This window comes from Bos mutus, chromosome 3 (genome assembly GCF_027580195.1).
Source record: "Bos mutus isolate GX-2022 chromosome 3, NWIPB_WYAK_1.1, whole genome shotgun sequence".
In the NCBI taxonomy this organism is placed as follows: Eukaryota; Metazoa; Chordata; class Mammalia; order Artiodactyla; family Bovidae; genus Bos; species Bos mutus.
The window spans coordinates 29,611,960-29,626,581 of record NC_091619.1 but is presented as its reverse complement, the minus strand read 5'-3'; positions in this window follow the sequence as shown (position 1 = coordinate 29,626,581).

Genomic DNA, 14,622 nt, shown 5'->3' with positions numbered 1-14,622 from the left:
GAAGAGCCTGGTGAGCTGCAGTCCATGGGGTCACAAAGAGTCAGACGCAACTGAGCAAACATACATCAGCACACTGGTTTATGGGGATGTAACCCCATCCTAAGCCGAAGAGGATCCGTACCTTCATCGTGCCCCCTGTAAGAGTGGGAGCGCAGAGGGGCCAGGTAATAAGTGCAATCTGATCAGCTGCTTCTAGTGGTCCACTGGGTCTGTCGGGGCCTGCTTGGTGGTCATTTCACTGATCACTGAATGATTCATTGCAATTGACGTAACAGGCACTTGTAGTAAATTCCACGGTGGGTCCTTAGGCTGTGAGGTAAGAACTAATGTCGGAGGAAGACCAAGTGGAAGTCTCTGAAACTGTTCCCTTCAGCCAACACAGTAAATAAGACAGCATCCCTGGAGGGATGGCAAAGATTAATGGATGCAAGGGTGGTAGTCCCTTTTGTATCTCTATTTAACTCTGCAGTCTGACCCCAGAAGAAACTGGATGCATCCTAGAGAATGACTGTGGACTCCCACAGGCTGAACCCCAGCTGCTGTGTCAAACGTCTTAGCTAGAGCAGAGTACTAAGGTCTCAGGCATGGGGGAGGCTCTCACTGATTTGGCAAATGCATTTTTAAAAGTATAGTTGATTTACAATATTATCTTAGTTCCAGGATACAATATTTTTTAGAGATTATATTCCACTTAAAGTTATTATAAGCTTATGGCTATAATTCCCTGTGCTGTATATTATATCCTTGTTGCTTATCTACTTTATACATAGTAGTTTGTATCTCTTAATCCTGTACCCCTGTCTGACCCCCACTTCCCTCTACCCGCTGGTAACCAATAGTTTGTTCTCTGTATCTGAGAGTCTGACAAATACTATGTGATGTCACTTACATGTGGAATCTAAAAAATAATACAAATGAATGTCTATGGCAAATATATTCTTTTCTGCCTCAACGAAGAAAGAGAATCAGAAACAGTTCACACTTCCATGGAATGGACCATATTAATTTTCAGTTTTGCCCTGGCCTATTTTACTCTGCTACCTTCTGTCATAATATAGTCCAAGGAGATCTGAAACATTCTGTTCGTGCCACAGAACATCACATTGATCCTTTATGTTGATGACATCATGCTGATTAGACAGTGTGAGCAAGAGGCGGCTGGTGCACAGGGGGCTGTGGTTAGTCATACGTGCTCCAGAGGATGGAAGAGGCACCCTAGGAAGATTCAGAAAGCTTCTTTTTCCTTTTGGCCTCACACTAATAGTCCATGTCATACTTGATTATAACGTCTTAGATACAGTCTCATTAAGTTTCAGAAACAACATAAGGATTCCTGTTATCACCATTGCTGTATATCACTGTTTTGAAAGCCCCCAGCTAATTAAATAAAATATGATACGCAAACAATAATGAAAAATAACTAAATTTTTACTATATGCTTACTATATTCCAGGAGCTGCTTCAAGGGCTTTTCAGGTTTTGCTTAATTTATACAATAACCCTTCGATGGTTATTGGTACCATCAGAGGTGGTACCATTGTTACACCCATTCTACAGATGAGGAAACAAGTCACCAAAAGGTTAAATAATTTACCAAGGTAGGTAAAAGCAGTAAATATTGATAAGCAAGAATATAATTATTTGTCATTAGATGCCATGATTGCCTTCCTAAAAAGCTTGAGAATTAGCTGAAAACCATTAGAAGAGTCGTACTAGTCACCAAACATCCACTCACCACCCTCTTGTTCTTCTCTAGGATGTACAAGAGTCATCAGGAAAGGCAGATGTTTAATTTAGTCCTGGCAAGAGGACAAGATGTCTGTCTTTTCCATTTACTCATCTTAGTCTTTAATTGCCCCCCGTCCTCCCTAAGCAGGCTGTCTCATTTTTCCTTTGCTCCCACTTACAATCAAGGGTTGAGCCCCCAAGACATCTGGAGTCTTAAAATCCAGTAATGATAAACAGAAACAAACACGAAGCAATACAAACATTTAGAAATCTCTGGACAGAGATGTGTACATCTGTAAGACCCTGAAAGCTCCACCCCCAGGCTTAATTACAGTGGTGGAAGGCAGGCGGGGTTGGCAGAAGTACATGCCTCTTTAAGACCCAAACTCAGACTTCAGTATTGACTGTGGTTGCCAGGGGGTCAGGCCCTGGATCACAGCACCGACATCTGTTTGTTCTCAGAGAGCTGAGCCCAGGGCCCCATGGCCCATCTGAGAAGGATGCCTGCTGTGGCAGCTTATGAAGGGCTCAAGGCAAACTGGGGGATCGTGAGGACCCTGGACATCTATGAAGGCAGTAGCGGTGGGCAAGGGGGAAAGGAATAAAGGGACAAGCACAATAATTAAAACCGGCCCTGACAGGACAAGTCACTCTCCTAAAGACATTTGGGCCTTAGCCAGTGTAAGGGCCCCTGAGCATTCAGGAAACAGGGTGTCGGAATGGAAAAACGATTGCACCAAGACACCAAAGACCTGCGTTCCTGTCCTCCCCCAGCCACTAGTAGCTGGGCACCTTTTGGTGATGCCCTTTTATCTGAGTCTGGGTGTTCTATTGTTTGTGGAAGTACTGCATAAGGCTGCAGTTGAGACTGCTTAGAGGAATGCGAGGAGCCCATTTCCACGCCTTGATTTTATTTAACTTCAATTTTCCAACCTATATTGTGATGTGAGGCCCCAGCAGCAGTCTGAAGTGTTGGATACTGTGTTCAGTCAATCTTTGTTGTAGGATTTACCCTAACTACTCTGTGGAAAACAGCACCTAAATCACAGACTCTTGGAAAAGGAAATACTCCTCTGCATCCAATACATAGTGATTCAAGAAATCCATAATTAGATCTATAAAATGGGCACGGACACACTTTCCCTCAGTATTTTACAATGCTGTCATGAGGATAAAAAAAAAAAAAAAAGATGAAAATGCTCTGTAAACTACAAAGTCTGTATAAAGATGAGGGGTTTATTATCATTATTCTGGTGTTTATTAAAATTACCTCTCATTCCTCCCTACTGAGCCACAAGCAGGTGGGCATGACGGTGCCTTTCTGAACAGTCTTTGTGAGGGTCACAGGAGAGCACATGTATACAGCATTTGTAGAGTACTTAGCCAATAAACACTGGACAAAACCATGAATGGGATGCCAGGAGCTCAGATCCTCACCCCTCCCTGCCCTCCAACATCCCCTTTTCATTCTTCTGTGACCAGAAGTCATTGGCAGACAGACCAGTTCTGATCCTAGAAACCTGTTTTTCACTCCATCACTTTCCCTCCCCTCTCCTTAGCATCTTTCCTTCTCCACACATGTGTTCCCAGTAAGGAGGTGTTACACATTGCCTTTAGATTGGATAAACCCTGTTCTGCCCATAAGCAGGGTGGAGAGGCCTTTAAAATGAAAGCAGGGCCAATCACCCATTTGTCCCATCTCTGGGAAATGTTTAATCATTCCAAACCAGTAACTGCACTTTCCACCTCTTTCCACCCCTCCAGAATCATAAGTGCATTTTACACCCAGCCTATAATGTGAAGAATCTAGACCTGTGAGAGGCTGTTGGCCATACTTATCAGGGAAACTGAGGCAGAGTGAAGCAATAAAGAACAAATAGTAGGGGACAGGGAATGAATAAACCAAATAAGGTGGGAGATTCCTTAAACATAAAATAACACTTCCTCCTGGGCCCTATGGACTACGTCCAAAGACAGGACTTGGAAGTGGAGGGCAAGGGAAACCCCAGTCCTGTACCTTTGGTAAGCAGGGGACACACTGGGGGAGGGGCACCTAAAGCCCTGCCCAGGAGCCCCATCAAGCAGGAATACCACTCCCAGAAGTGGTTGCATTTCCAAGGATGCTGGATGGGTTTGGAGCTCTCCCGGGTCCTGACCAGGAAGCCCCCATCCATTTCCAAGGTTTGGGGTGGAAGAAGGAGTTGGGGTGGGGGGGAGGAGTGGACAAAAGAAAGGTAGTCATGAGAGGCTGAGCTGAAATAGGAGGGAACAAAGGTAAGGAGGGTACAGTCTCTGACAGCCAGCCGAGAGAGCCGGGAACAGGACTGAAGGCTGAGTAGGGGTGAGCCCACCCACTCCAGCCGCCTCCTGGTGCATTGCCAGCAGGACTTGTAAGCCCTAGAAACATTTCCTGCTGGGAGAAATTCAGCATACAAGATGTGGAGATTAGCACTTGAATTATGACATGAAGGTGACTCATGTCTCAGGAGACCAAGGAACTGGGCAACGATTGAGGTTTGTGGGTGTGTGGGGGGGGGGGGCAGAGATGTAGAGAGGGAAGCTATTCACCAACAATCTGTCTTCATCTTATAGCCAGTCCCTGAGGTGCCTTTGCCAGCCTGAAGATATGAGGGTAATGTCCCATATAATTCCCTTGGTTTTGAATGATCGACACAGGCTCTGCCCTGGGCTCTTTTCACCTCACTCTCTCTGCAGACTTCATTTCTGCCTGGCACCCTCCATATTGGGCTGAGAATTTGATCTCTCTTGGCTGGCAATCCATGGGCTCTGAACTCTGCTTCCTACATGAAAGTGATGGCCAATTGCCTCCAGGGCAGCCTTCTGTTTCTGGTTGACATCAGAACTAGGGGGCAAGCAGTACTAAGCCCACCTTCAGTGACAAAGCTGGAAGCAGCCACAGTCTGCAATCAAAAGCTCTGCCATGGGAAAAAAACCTGAGTTCAAAACCTGCCTTGAAGATGCAAGGGCCCCCCTCATACGTATTCTGTCTGCATGAGAGGTTGCTGGCACCATCACTCCAGAGAAGGCAGTTCATTTGTGCTTGGTATCCTTAAGAGATCTACAGTGCAGTCTGGATTAAACAGGTGTGACATTTCATCTGTAGCCCATTTTTTTCTGTAAATCTTCAGAGGTATAGGTGGAACATTTAACTTTGACTCTCAAAAGCCATACCCCAGGGCTTTCTCCTCCCCAGCTCATCCTCCTCTTCCCCCTTGTCAATCCAACATGATCTCCAACCTTTAAATCTAGCATGCTGCCAGCTCCACAAGACTACCTAGAATGTCTCTATAGGTAGCTGGAGAAGACTGTTACCTATACTGTGTGATTTCAGTCACCAAAAGATCCATTTCTTGGTGGTACTTCCTGAGCCAGCTGCCAGTTGTCTAAAATATTACTAATAAGGCATATTCTAGGAGGGCTTCCCTGGTGCATCAGTAGTAAAGAATCTGTCTGCCACTGCAGAAGACATGGATTCGGTCCCTGGTCCAGGAAGATCCCAAATGCCTCGGAGCAACTCTGCACATGTGCCACAACTGTTGAGCCTGTGCTCTAGAGCTCTGGAACCACGACTACGGAGCCCATGTGCACAACTGCTGAAGCCTGTGTGCCCTAGAGCCCATGCTCTAGACCAAGCGAAGTCATGGCAATGAGAAGCCCTTGCAGCTCAGCTAGATAGTAGCCCCCACTAGGCATAACTAGAGAAAAGCCCAAGAAGCAATGAAGACCCAGCACAGCCATAAATACATAAAATTTTCTTTAAAAGACACATTGCAATAGGATAAGGCAAGTGTCTCCAGGAATACTCCTTTAGGGTGAAAACAACCTTGCCAGAGGGAAACTAGTGGCTTGTCATTTATATCCCAGTGTACATTCATTTCTATTCTCCAAAATCATGCCTGGGCATTCCCAGGTAAGCCAGGGCTATAAATAGATGCAGGTCTGGATAAGTTCTGGGTATTACAGAGGCATGAAGGCAGTACTGCTATTAGTGGCCATTACCTGTTAGGAGGTCAAGTTAGATTCTAACCCTCACTGGGAGAGCTTGGGCAAGTCACTCCACCTCTTTAGGCCTCAGTTTTCACCTAAAAAGTCTCTATTCTAACTCTCAAGGAAATCATTAGAACTCTGTTAAAAAAAAAAAAAAAAAACCATACACACTGAGAACATACACACACTTCAATAATTATATATTGCACATTGACCATCTGCTGGGCCTGAAGATAGTAGATAGAGGCTCTCAGATAACTAAAATATGGTCCTCCAATGTAAGGTGCTTTGAGTCTAGTAAGACAAATGGTTATCATCAGTGTACTAAGTGCATCAATAATAGATTATGCTCAAGAGTATAGGAGATCCTAAAAGATCTAACCCAGTCCCAGATGCAGGCAGTAGGCAAAGGAATTGTCCCCTGATTTGGAGGACTGAGTGTAATAGATAAGGTGAAGGGAGCAGGCCAAGGAAACAACAACCCATGCAGGAAGATGCATGAACAAAAGTATGGCAATAGAATATTGAGATCTATGTGGATAAGTGTGACTAATTAAGGATTTCAGGAGCTTAAATTATGAAGAATGGATGTCAGGAAACAAGGCAGAGAAATAAGCAAGAGCTAACCCATGGAGGGCCTTTTGTGCTGTTTAAGAAGCTTGGAGTTCATGTTTCAGGCAATCCACTCCAGAAGGGCTTTAAGTAAGTAAGTAATATAGTTTAACTATGGATCCCTCCAACAGCAGTGTGGCAAGTGAACCAGGAAAAAGATAGAGAGTATATCGTTCTCTGCAAGTTGATAGCAACTGGAGGAAGCATGGAGGCATGTCCAGCCTTAGCTTATGATTTAACCAGGACGCTGACTGAGAGTTATCATTGTTTAGAAGTTATGGCTGCTTGGTCACACACCAGCTGGGGTCCCTGGAAGAACTTCTAGCAGAATCTGTGGATAGCTTTTCAAGTAGCTTTATCAAGGCCCAGATATTCTAGGCACAAAGAAACATTCTGGAGGGAAGACTCTAGCGTGTTACTACATGTCTCTCTCCTGTGCCATCCTGCTCAACATGCTTGTGATAAATTGGGTGAGATGCCAGACCTTTAGGGTACACAGAGCTGAATACAATAGATAATGTATTCCATGATAAAATAATGACTCTAAAAATATTTTGACAGGCTGGAACATGGTTAAAACCAGTTGAATCAATTTAACTAGATAAATCATAAGCCCTACTTTTAGATTTCAAAACTAATTGTGTAAGTCCAAGGTTTGGAATACCTAGACTGATGGCAGAGATATTTATTTGTTCAACCAATAATTCTTTGCTTTCTAAGAATATGATACAGGTCAAGCCCACAGCTCCCTGAGCTGAGCTTTATCACTATATCTAGAATGTTTTATTAAAATTAGGTCTACTTTCCTTCTAGGTGAGAAACTGAGCCTCATCTTTGCATCCCAGAGCCTAAGGCAAAGTATAGAGAATGGTAAAGTCTTCTTGAATGCCTCCATGCACCAGAACTTTTCTATCTGCAACCTGTTTAATTCTTAAAACAATCCCACCATACTTATTTTATAGATGTCAAAGTTAAGGTTCAAAGATGTTAACAAAATTGCCTATGGTTTTGTGTCCTGTATTTCAAAGCTGTGGAGTAAGAAATGGCAACCTACTCCAGTATTCTTGCCTGGGAAATCCCCTGGGCAGAGGAGCCTGGCAGGCTACAGTCCATGGGGTCTCAAAGAGTTGGACATGACTGAGCAACTGAGCACATGTCAAAGCTGACACTGAACACAGATACAGCTGGTTCAACGGTTAATTCACTTTCCACAACACCACACTGGCTCCATGTTACATAAAAGCCCAGAACTGTGCACTGGCATTGAGCCTGTAGCCAGACTGAACAAGACTGAGCCTCTCCTCAAAGCCTGGCAGTTTCGTCGGTTAAATAAGCAAGACCTGGGGCTGGGGGGTAGGGAGGTAAGGTGGATGAGAAAGTTAGAGTTGGTCAGAAACTTCATGTGTACCTCCATTCTGGTGCTTGTTTGTTTGTTTGGCTGCACCATGTAGCTTGTGGGATCTTAGTCCCCTGATCAGGGATGGAACTGTCACGCGAGTGTATGTTTCCCAGTTCTTTGTCTCGTCACAACAAAGATTTGGAGCAACGGACATTAAAGCCCTCGGCATGTCACAGCTCTTGGGTCTTGGACAAACCGTGCTACAGCTCTTAGGCAAATCAGTATTACAGCTCTATTTTATTTAGAAGATAGCAGGAGAATCCAAGACTCGAAGAGAAGAGAGTGGAGGAGTGCGTGGGGAGGAGAAAGAGAGAGAGAGAGAGAGAGAGAGAGAGAGAGCGCACGCAGGCGGGGGAGAGAGAGTCCGTGAGAGAGCGCTTTGGCTCCTCCTTTTATATGTTTTTTTCCTCCACCTGGGCCTGCCCTATGCAAATTGGGCTTAGCCAGGAGTGCTGTTTGTTCTGCCTGAAGTTTTCACTCTGGTCCTCGGACCTTCCTTTCACCTTCCTTGTCTTTTAGCCACCGCCATTTTGGACTCCTTTTCCCTATTCTACCTACCTAACAGAACCTCAGCAGTAAAAGCATGACGTCCTAACCACTGGACTGTGAGGGAATTTCCCTGTACCTCTATTTTGATGTATTAATACCTGCTGAGAAGGTAGTAGAGGCCCTTCCCATATGGACCCCAGAACAAGGGCTGTGATGGCCCAGCTGAGCTCTCTTCTCCTCAAGCTACAACCAGACTCTGGCCTAGTTTCAGCCAAGACACCTGTGGGGGAAACAACTACCAACTAGAAATTATTCAGAAGATGTTCAGCATGGTAAGGGCCTACGAAGCATGTCATGTGAAGAACGACTGACCCAAGGCAACATTTCACCTGGAGAAGAGCAGGCTTAATAGGCAAACAATTGTTTTTGAATATCTGAAGATACAGCTGTATAGCTTTCCTGTTATTTATGTAGACAATTCTTGGTGTGTATGCCTTGTGATTTCTGAATGTTGGAAGGGTTGTGGAGAAGCAAACTAAGACCTACGGGGTCAGGCACTTCTATACACCTAATCTAATTCAAAATACAGCCCTGCCCAGTCTTCTCTGTTCACAGATAAGGAAGAGCTTGAGAAATCTGCCCAATGTCACATTTGGTAAATAGCAGACTTTTTACCAAGACTTGTACTAAAGTTTGTTGTTGCTCTTACACAGCGTGCTCTTGCCTTCTCCTATTTTCCATATGTGTTATGTGTGGTCATTCAAGGCATATGCACTGGGTGGCATCTTAAAGACCATTTGTCTGTATGAAGGAGGGAGCTTACAAATTCAGGGAGAATTCCTCAACTTGTGTTGACTTCTACAATCCTGTCAACCAACTATATCCTTCAGGCCAGAATCCAGAAGTGGATTCTGGATTCTGGATTCATCAAAAGGCCCTTTGACGAAGTGGCACAAGCATGGGTCCAGCTCCTCACCAGGACCCTTTAGGCCTCCCCTTTTTTATATTTCTTTTTTTTAATTAATTTATTTATTTTAATTGGAGGCTAATTACTTTAAAATATTGTAGTGGTTTTTGCCATACATCGACATGAATCAGCCATGGGTGTACATGTGTCCCCCATCCTGAACCCCCCTCCCACCTCCCTCCCCATCCCATCCCTCAGGGTCATCCCAGTGCACTATACATGTTTCAGTGCTGTTCTCTCAAATCATCCCTTTAGAAAGATGGTAACGATGACCTTTAGGCCCTTTGTAATCTTACCTCCATGTTTTCTTTGCTTCCCAGTTGTTCAGTGGTAAAGAATCTGCCTCCAAATTCAGGAGATGCAAGAGATGAGGGTTTGACCCCTGGGTTGGGAAGATCTCCTAGAGCAGGAAATGGAAACCCACTCCAATATTCTTTCCAGTATTCCTGCCTGGAAAATTCCATGGACAGAGGAGGCTGGTGGGGCTACAGTCCAAGGGGTTGCAAAGAGTCATATATAACTAAGTACACACGTTCTCTTCTCTTAATATCTGAGCCTCCCCCCAACTCTCACCATGCTCCAAACAGATCACTTGCTCACTTTCCCTTCCAGGCTGTGGTAGAAGTTGTATCCTTCACCTAAAATACATTTACCACACCCCTTTGCCTGCTGGGTGCTTACTCATTGTTTAGATCTGAACTTACACATGTTACCATCCCTGGGTGACCTCCACACTTAACTGGTTTCTGTGTCCTTCTATGTCTATATATTGGCCATGTTTCTATCTCTACCAAGCACTTTTCTCACCATTGGAGTTATTCTATAACCACCTGAAGGCTGGGACAGGGCAATGATCTTTTGTATCTCTAATTTACAGCACAGTGCTTATTACATAGTATTGTCAAATGAATGAATGAATAAATGGATTCCATGGGCAGAGGAGCCTGGCAGGCTGCACTCCACAGAGTCGCAAAGAGTCGGACATGACTTAGCAACTGAGGATACACAAAGAAACTAGCGCGTACAACTCATGCAGAGTTCAGAATGAAGAAACCAATGGAACATAATATTTTTAGAGTCCAAACTGATTAACTCACTAAAAAATTTTCTTATTATGGAAGGCTTTTTTTGGTCAATGCCAAGGGTTACAAAAATATATTAACTAACCAGCCCCTAGCTGCTCTTCTCCTGAGAGTGTGGCCACAATAGCACTGGTGCCCTGGATGGGTCTAGGTGCGGGCCCTTGACCCACATTGGTCCTGGGTCCATTCTCTGGGTTTTCAGAATTAGAACAGAGAGCACTCCTCAACCATTTTGTTCTGGCAGCTTGGAGCTCAAAGAAGCAAAACTTGGAGCTCAAGGTCCTGTTTCTCACGTGAAGAAAGTCAGTCTGGGATGAATGAGAACAGGATGAAGAGTCCTGGTGGCCTGAGGGACCCCTGGTTCAGAGTGTTCCTGCAGCTGAGACATTCTTGGCCTCCCAGCAGCTGTGCCCTAAACATTTTAGTGACTGAATAAACAGATGCCTTCAAAGGATAATCACATTAAATCTCCATGGCACGAGAGTAGTGGGTCAGATGGACAAAACCATCAGACAGACAGGATGGCAGTCTGCATAAGAAGAACTTTCCCAGCCCTCAGGGACATAACACTGCCTTCTAACATATTTCATATGGTCTCTCTGAGAGTCCCATGGAGAATGAGCTTTGGTGGCTCTCAGCCCATGAAGGCATTTTTTTAATAGGCTCTGTCCCTTCTCTGACTCATCCCCATTCCCACACAGTGCACCCTGAGATCACCTCTACGTAAACTCCACACACTCTTTATCTCTAAAAAAATTTCCCAAGAATACAGTAAAAACTGATGCTGAGAAGAGGTACTAAATTAAATACTAATGGACTTTCCTGATTTCTTTTTCCAAACCGCCATGCAGACAACCACTCTTATTGCTGGCCGTCTGGTGATGTTAAGAATCTCTAAATCTGTAAATACATTTTTGTTCGGTCATTAAGCTTGTAAGAAATAAGAAATTAATTAGCATTAGTATGTTGAATCACTTAGGTGTCAGTAGCTAATATGGCTAATTGGCATTTAATAAGTCTTGCTTTCTAATTTACTATGAATTTCATTAAATTTTAATTAATTGCTTAATTATTCTTTACACAATTATTGTATGTTAACATTCATTTAATAGCTTATTATTTGGGTGATTGTCCTGATGGCGAACTAGTTACCTGTTAATTCTGATTTGAAACAGATTCAGCACATTCCTAAAATCATTCTCTTAAGTGTGATCAATTAATGGATTAATTAATATAATTTAAAACCATAAAAAATAATCATCAGTTTACTATGCCACAATCCCCTAGTTAAATTGGCAGAACTTTCTGGGGTTTGTTCATCTGCCATCAGCATCAGTAACATACAACTCTTTCCTACCAAAGCCATTAAGCTACTTCTTGGCTCTGATAAACAAGAACACCTTATAGTGTATTATTATTGGCCCATGTGTAAGTCTCAGAAGGCTCATTTACAGAACAATGTGGCTGACACAAAAGCCAGTGTGACTGTCAGAGGCATAATGTCTGAAACAGGGGAGGGGATAGCCCCGCTGCTGGTTCAGCCACACTTGGAGCATTTTGTCAACTCTTGGAGTGATACATGTCAGGAGATATGACTTACATCATGCGACGAATTATTAAAGATACTAAAGGATGCTTAGCCAGATTTAAGAGAAAACTCTCAAAACAACAGACCCTCTTCAAATATGATGAGGGTTGTGGAAGATAAATTAGTTTTTATCTTTTTTTAACTTATTGAGCCAATTGAGACTCTAGGACCGTAAGGCTAAATTTAGAGAACAAATTTTGGGCCCCAGTAAAAGTTGTCTGAGGATGGAATGAGCTGCCTCTAGAATGATGAGCTCCCTGTCACTGCAGGAGTTCAAGCATAGTCTTGGCAATTGCTTGAGCAGAAGGGACTCCAGCTTCTCAGATGGATGGCTAGAGGAGGTGACCTTTCTGATCCTTTCCAGGGCTGAGATTCCATGACTGTCATGATAAATTGCTAGCTCTACCATCTAGCCTGAATGTTCATTGGAAGGACTGTTGCTGAAGCAGAAATTCCAGTACTTTGGCCACCTGATGAGAAAAGTCGACTCACCAGAAAAGATGAGTTGATGCTGGGAAAGATCAAAGGCAAAAGGAGAAGGGAGTGGTGGGGGATGAGATGGTTAGATAGTGTCACCGACTCAATGAACATGAATTGCAGCAAATTCCAGGAGATAGTGGAGAACAGAGGAACCTGGTGTGCTACACTCCATGGGGTCCTGGCGTGCTACAACCCATGGAGTCGTAAAGAGTCAGACATGACTTAGCAGCTGAAAAACAACCACCATCTAGCCAGCCTGGGGCCACATTTTCTGGTTCACTTTCAACTCTTGGAAGAACCTCACAGGTGTGCGTGCATGCATACCAAGTTGCTTCAGTCTTGTATGACTCTTTGTGACCATATGGACTGTAGCTCACCAGGCTCCTCTGTTCATGGGATTCTCCAGGCAAGAATACTGGAGTGGGTTCCCATGCCCTGCTCCAGGCGATCTTTCCAACCCAGGGAGCAAACCAGCGTCTCTTAAGTCTCCTGCATTGGCAGGCAGGTTCTTTACCACTAGCACCACCTAGGAAGCCCACAGGTGTGCGTAAGCACTTTGAATGCAATTCTAACCAGTAGCCTGGCTTTGAATGCCTAGCACCATCTTGGTGGTAAAAGCCATACTGGGGAGAACCATTGGACTTGCTGGCTGGTTTTTCCTGGTTGGGCTACACCCTGGCTTCCCTTCAGGTGTCCTCCACCAGCACCCAGTCTGCAGCAATGCTTAGAAGGGATCAGCTGAGCCACTGAAGTCATTTATCTTAAACAGGATGGGACAGGAGAAAGGGCAGGCTCCTGGCAGGCAAATAAACTTAATGAAGTTTGTAATAGACTGCGGAAATATCAGCCTCGTGATCAAAGCAGGAATAAGCCACAAGAAACTATTAATTAAGACTCTCACTATCTCCTTCATCCCATTTCCTTCTTTATGGTGGCTGTAACCACTCTAATTGTTCCCCACCTTTCAAGGATTCAAATGAGGTTTTTCTTTGATTACCAAGGGCCACTGGAGGTCACTTGTAGTTACCCGCAGGCTCCAAGGTCCCCGCGTTCCAAGCTCTGCCCTCTAAGACAGAGTCGCCCTGTGCTGCGTGCCTGCTCCCTTGTCCCCATATACACAACGTTCTGCCCCGGAACGTTCTTGCTGATCTTCCAAGTCTGACTTAAAACTCTTCTTTCCCAGGAAGCCTTCTCTGGCTGTGATGGCCTGCTACCCTTTCTGAGGTCCTGCTTCCTGCATGCTGGTTGTTACTGCAGCCACAGAGGCACTGGGTTTGCATCGGCTGGTTTGACTTTCCTGGACTTGGAGTGTGTATATCTGGACAAGGGTAATATTCAAAGTATTTATTAATAATCATCAGTATAGTAATATTAATCAAAACATGTGTCAATATACAAATAAAAGGGGTTCAGGATGGGGAACACGTGTACATCTGTGGTAGATTCATGTTGATGTATGACAAAACCAATACAATATTGAAAAGTAATTAGCCTCCAATTAAAATAAATAAATTTAAATTAAAAAAAATAAGTAAGTAAATAAGTAAATAAAATAAAATCACAACATTTTAGATCTATTCCCTGTTGCTCTCTAACTAAAAGCATCTGCCAAGTGATGCAAGTTGTACTTCAGGCCACTCATCAAACCATATCCATTCGTTTTTTTATTTTTAAAAATTGCTGGTGTGATCTTTTATTTGATGCAGCTGTCACTAGCTAAATGATGGCTCTGACTATGATCAGACACAGGGACTGCATCAAACTTTTCCAGTGATTTTCCTACTCAGTTGCTAGTCAGGAGGTCCTCAGGGTTGGGAGCTCTGTGCAGAAGTCACAGTTTGGCGCTGGGTACAAACCTGATGCTGACGTTTCCCGTGAGGCCCAGATCTGGGCACCTGTCCTAGGCTTCACTGACCATGCCGCCACCAGCTCTGCCTACCCTGCATCTATGCCAATGTCCCATCAACGCTGGACCACTCTGAAGGAGGCGGAGAAGACTGTAAAACCCCATCTCAGTGTGCTCTGCAGCTGCTGGGCATCCCCTGTGTTTGCTCCCCACTGTTCCCAGACCTCATTACCCACCACTGTGGCCAACCCCAAATGCAGGTTTATGGTCTCAACTACCTATACTTTGTACCAACTAATATGTTGTTGCTGCTTAGTCATTAAGTTGTATACGACTCGTTGCAAACCCATGGACCGTAGCCCACCATCCTCTGTCATGGGAGGACAAGGCTCCTCTATCCTTGGGATTCTTCAGGCAAGAACA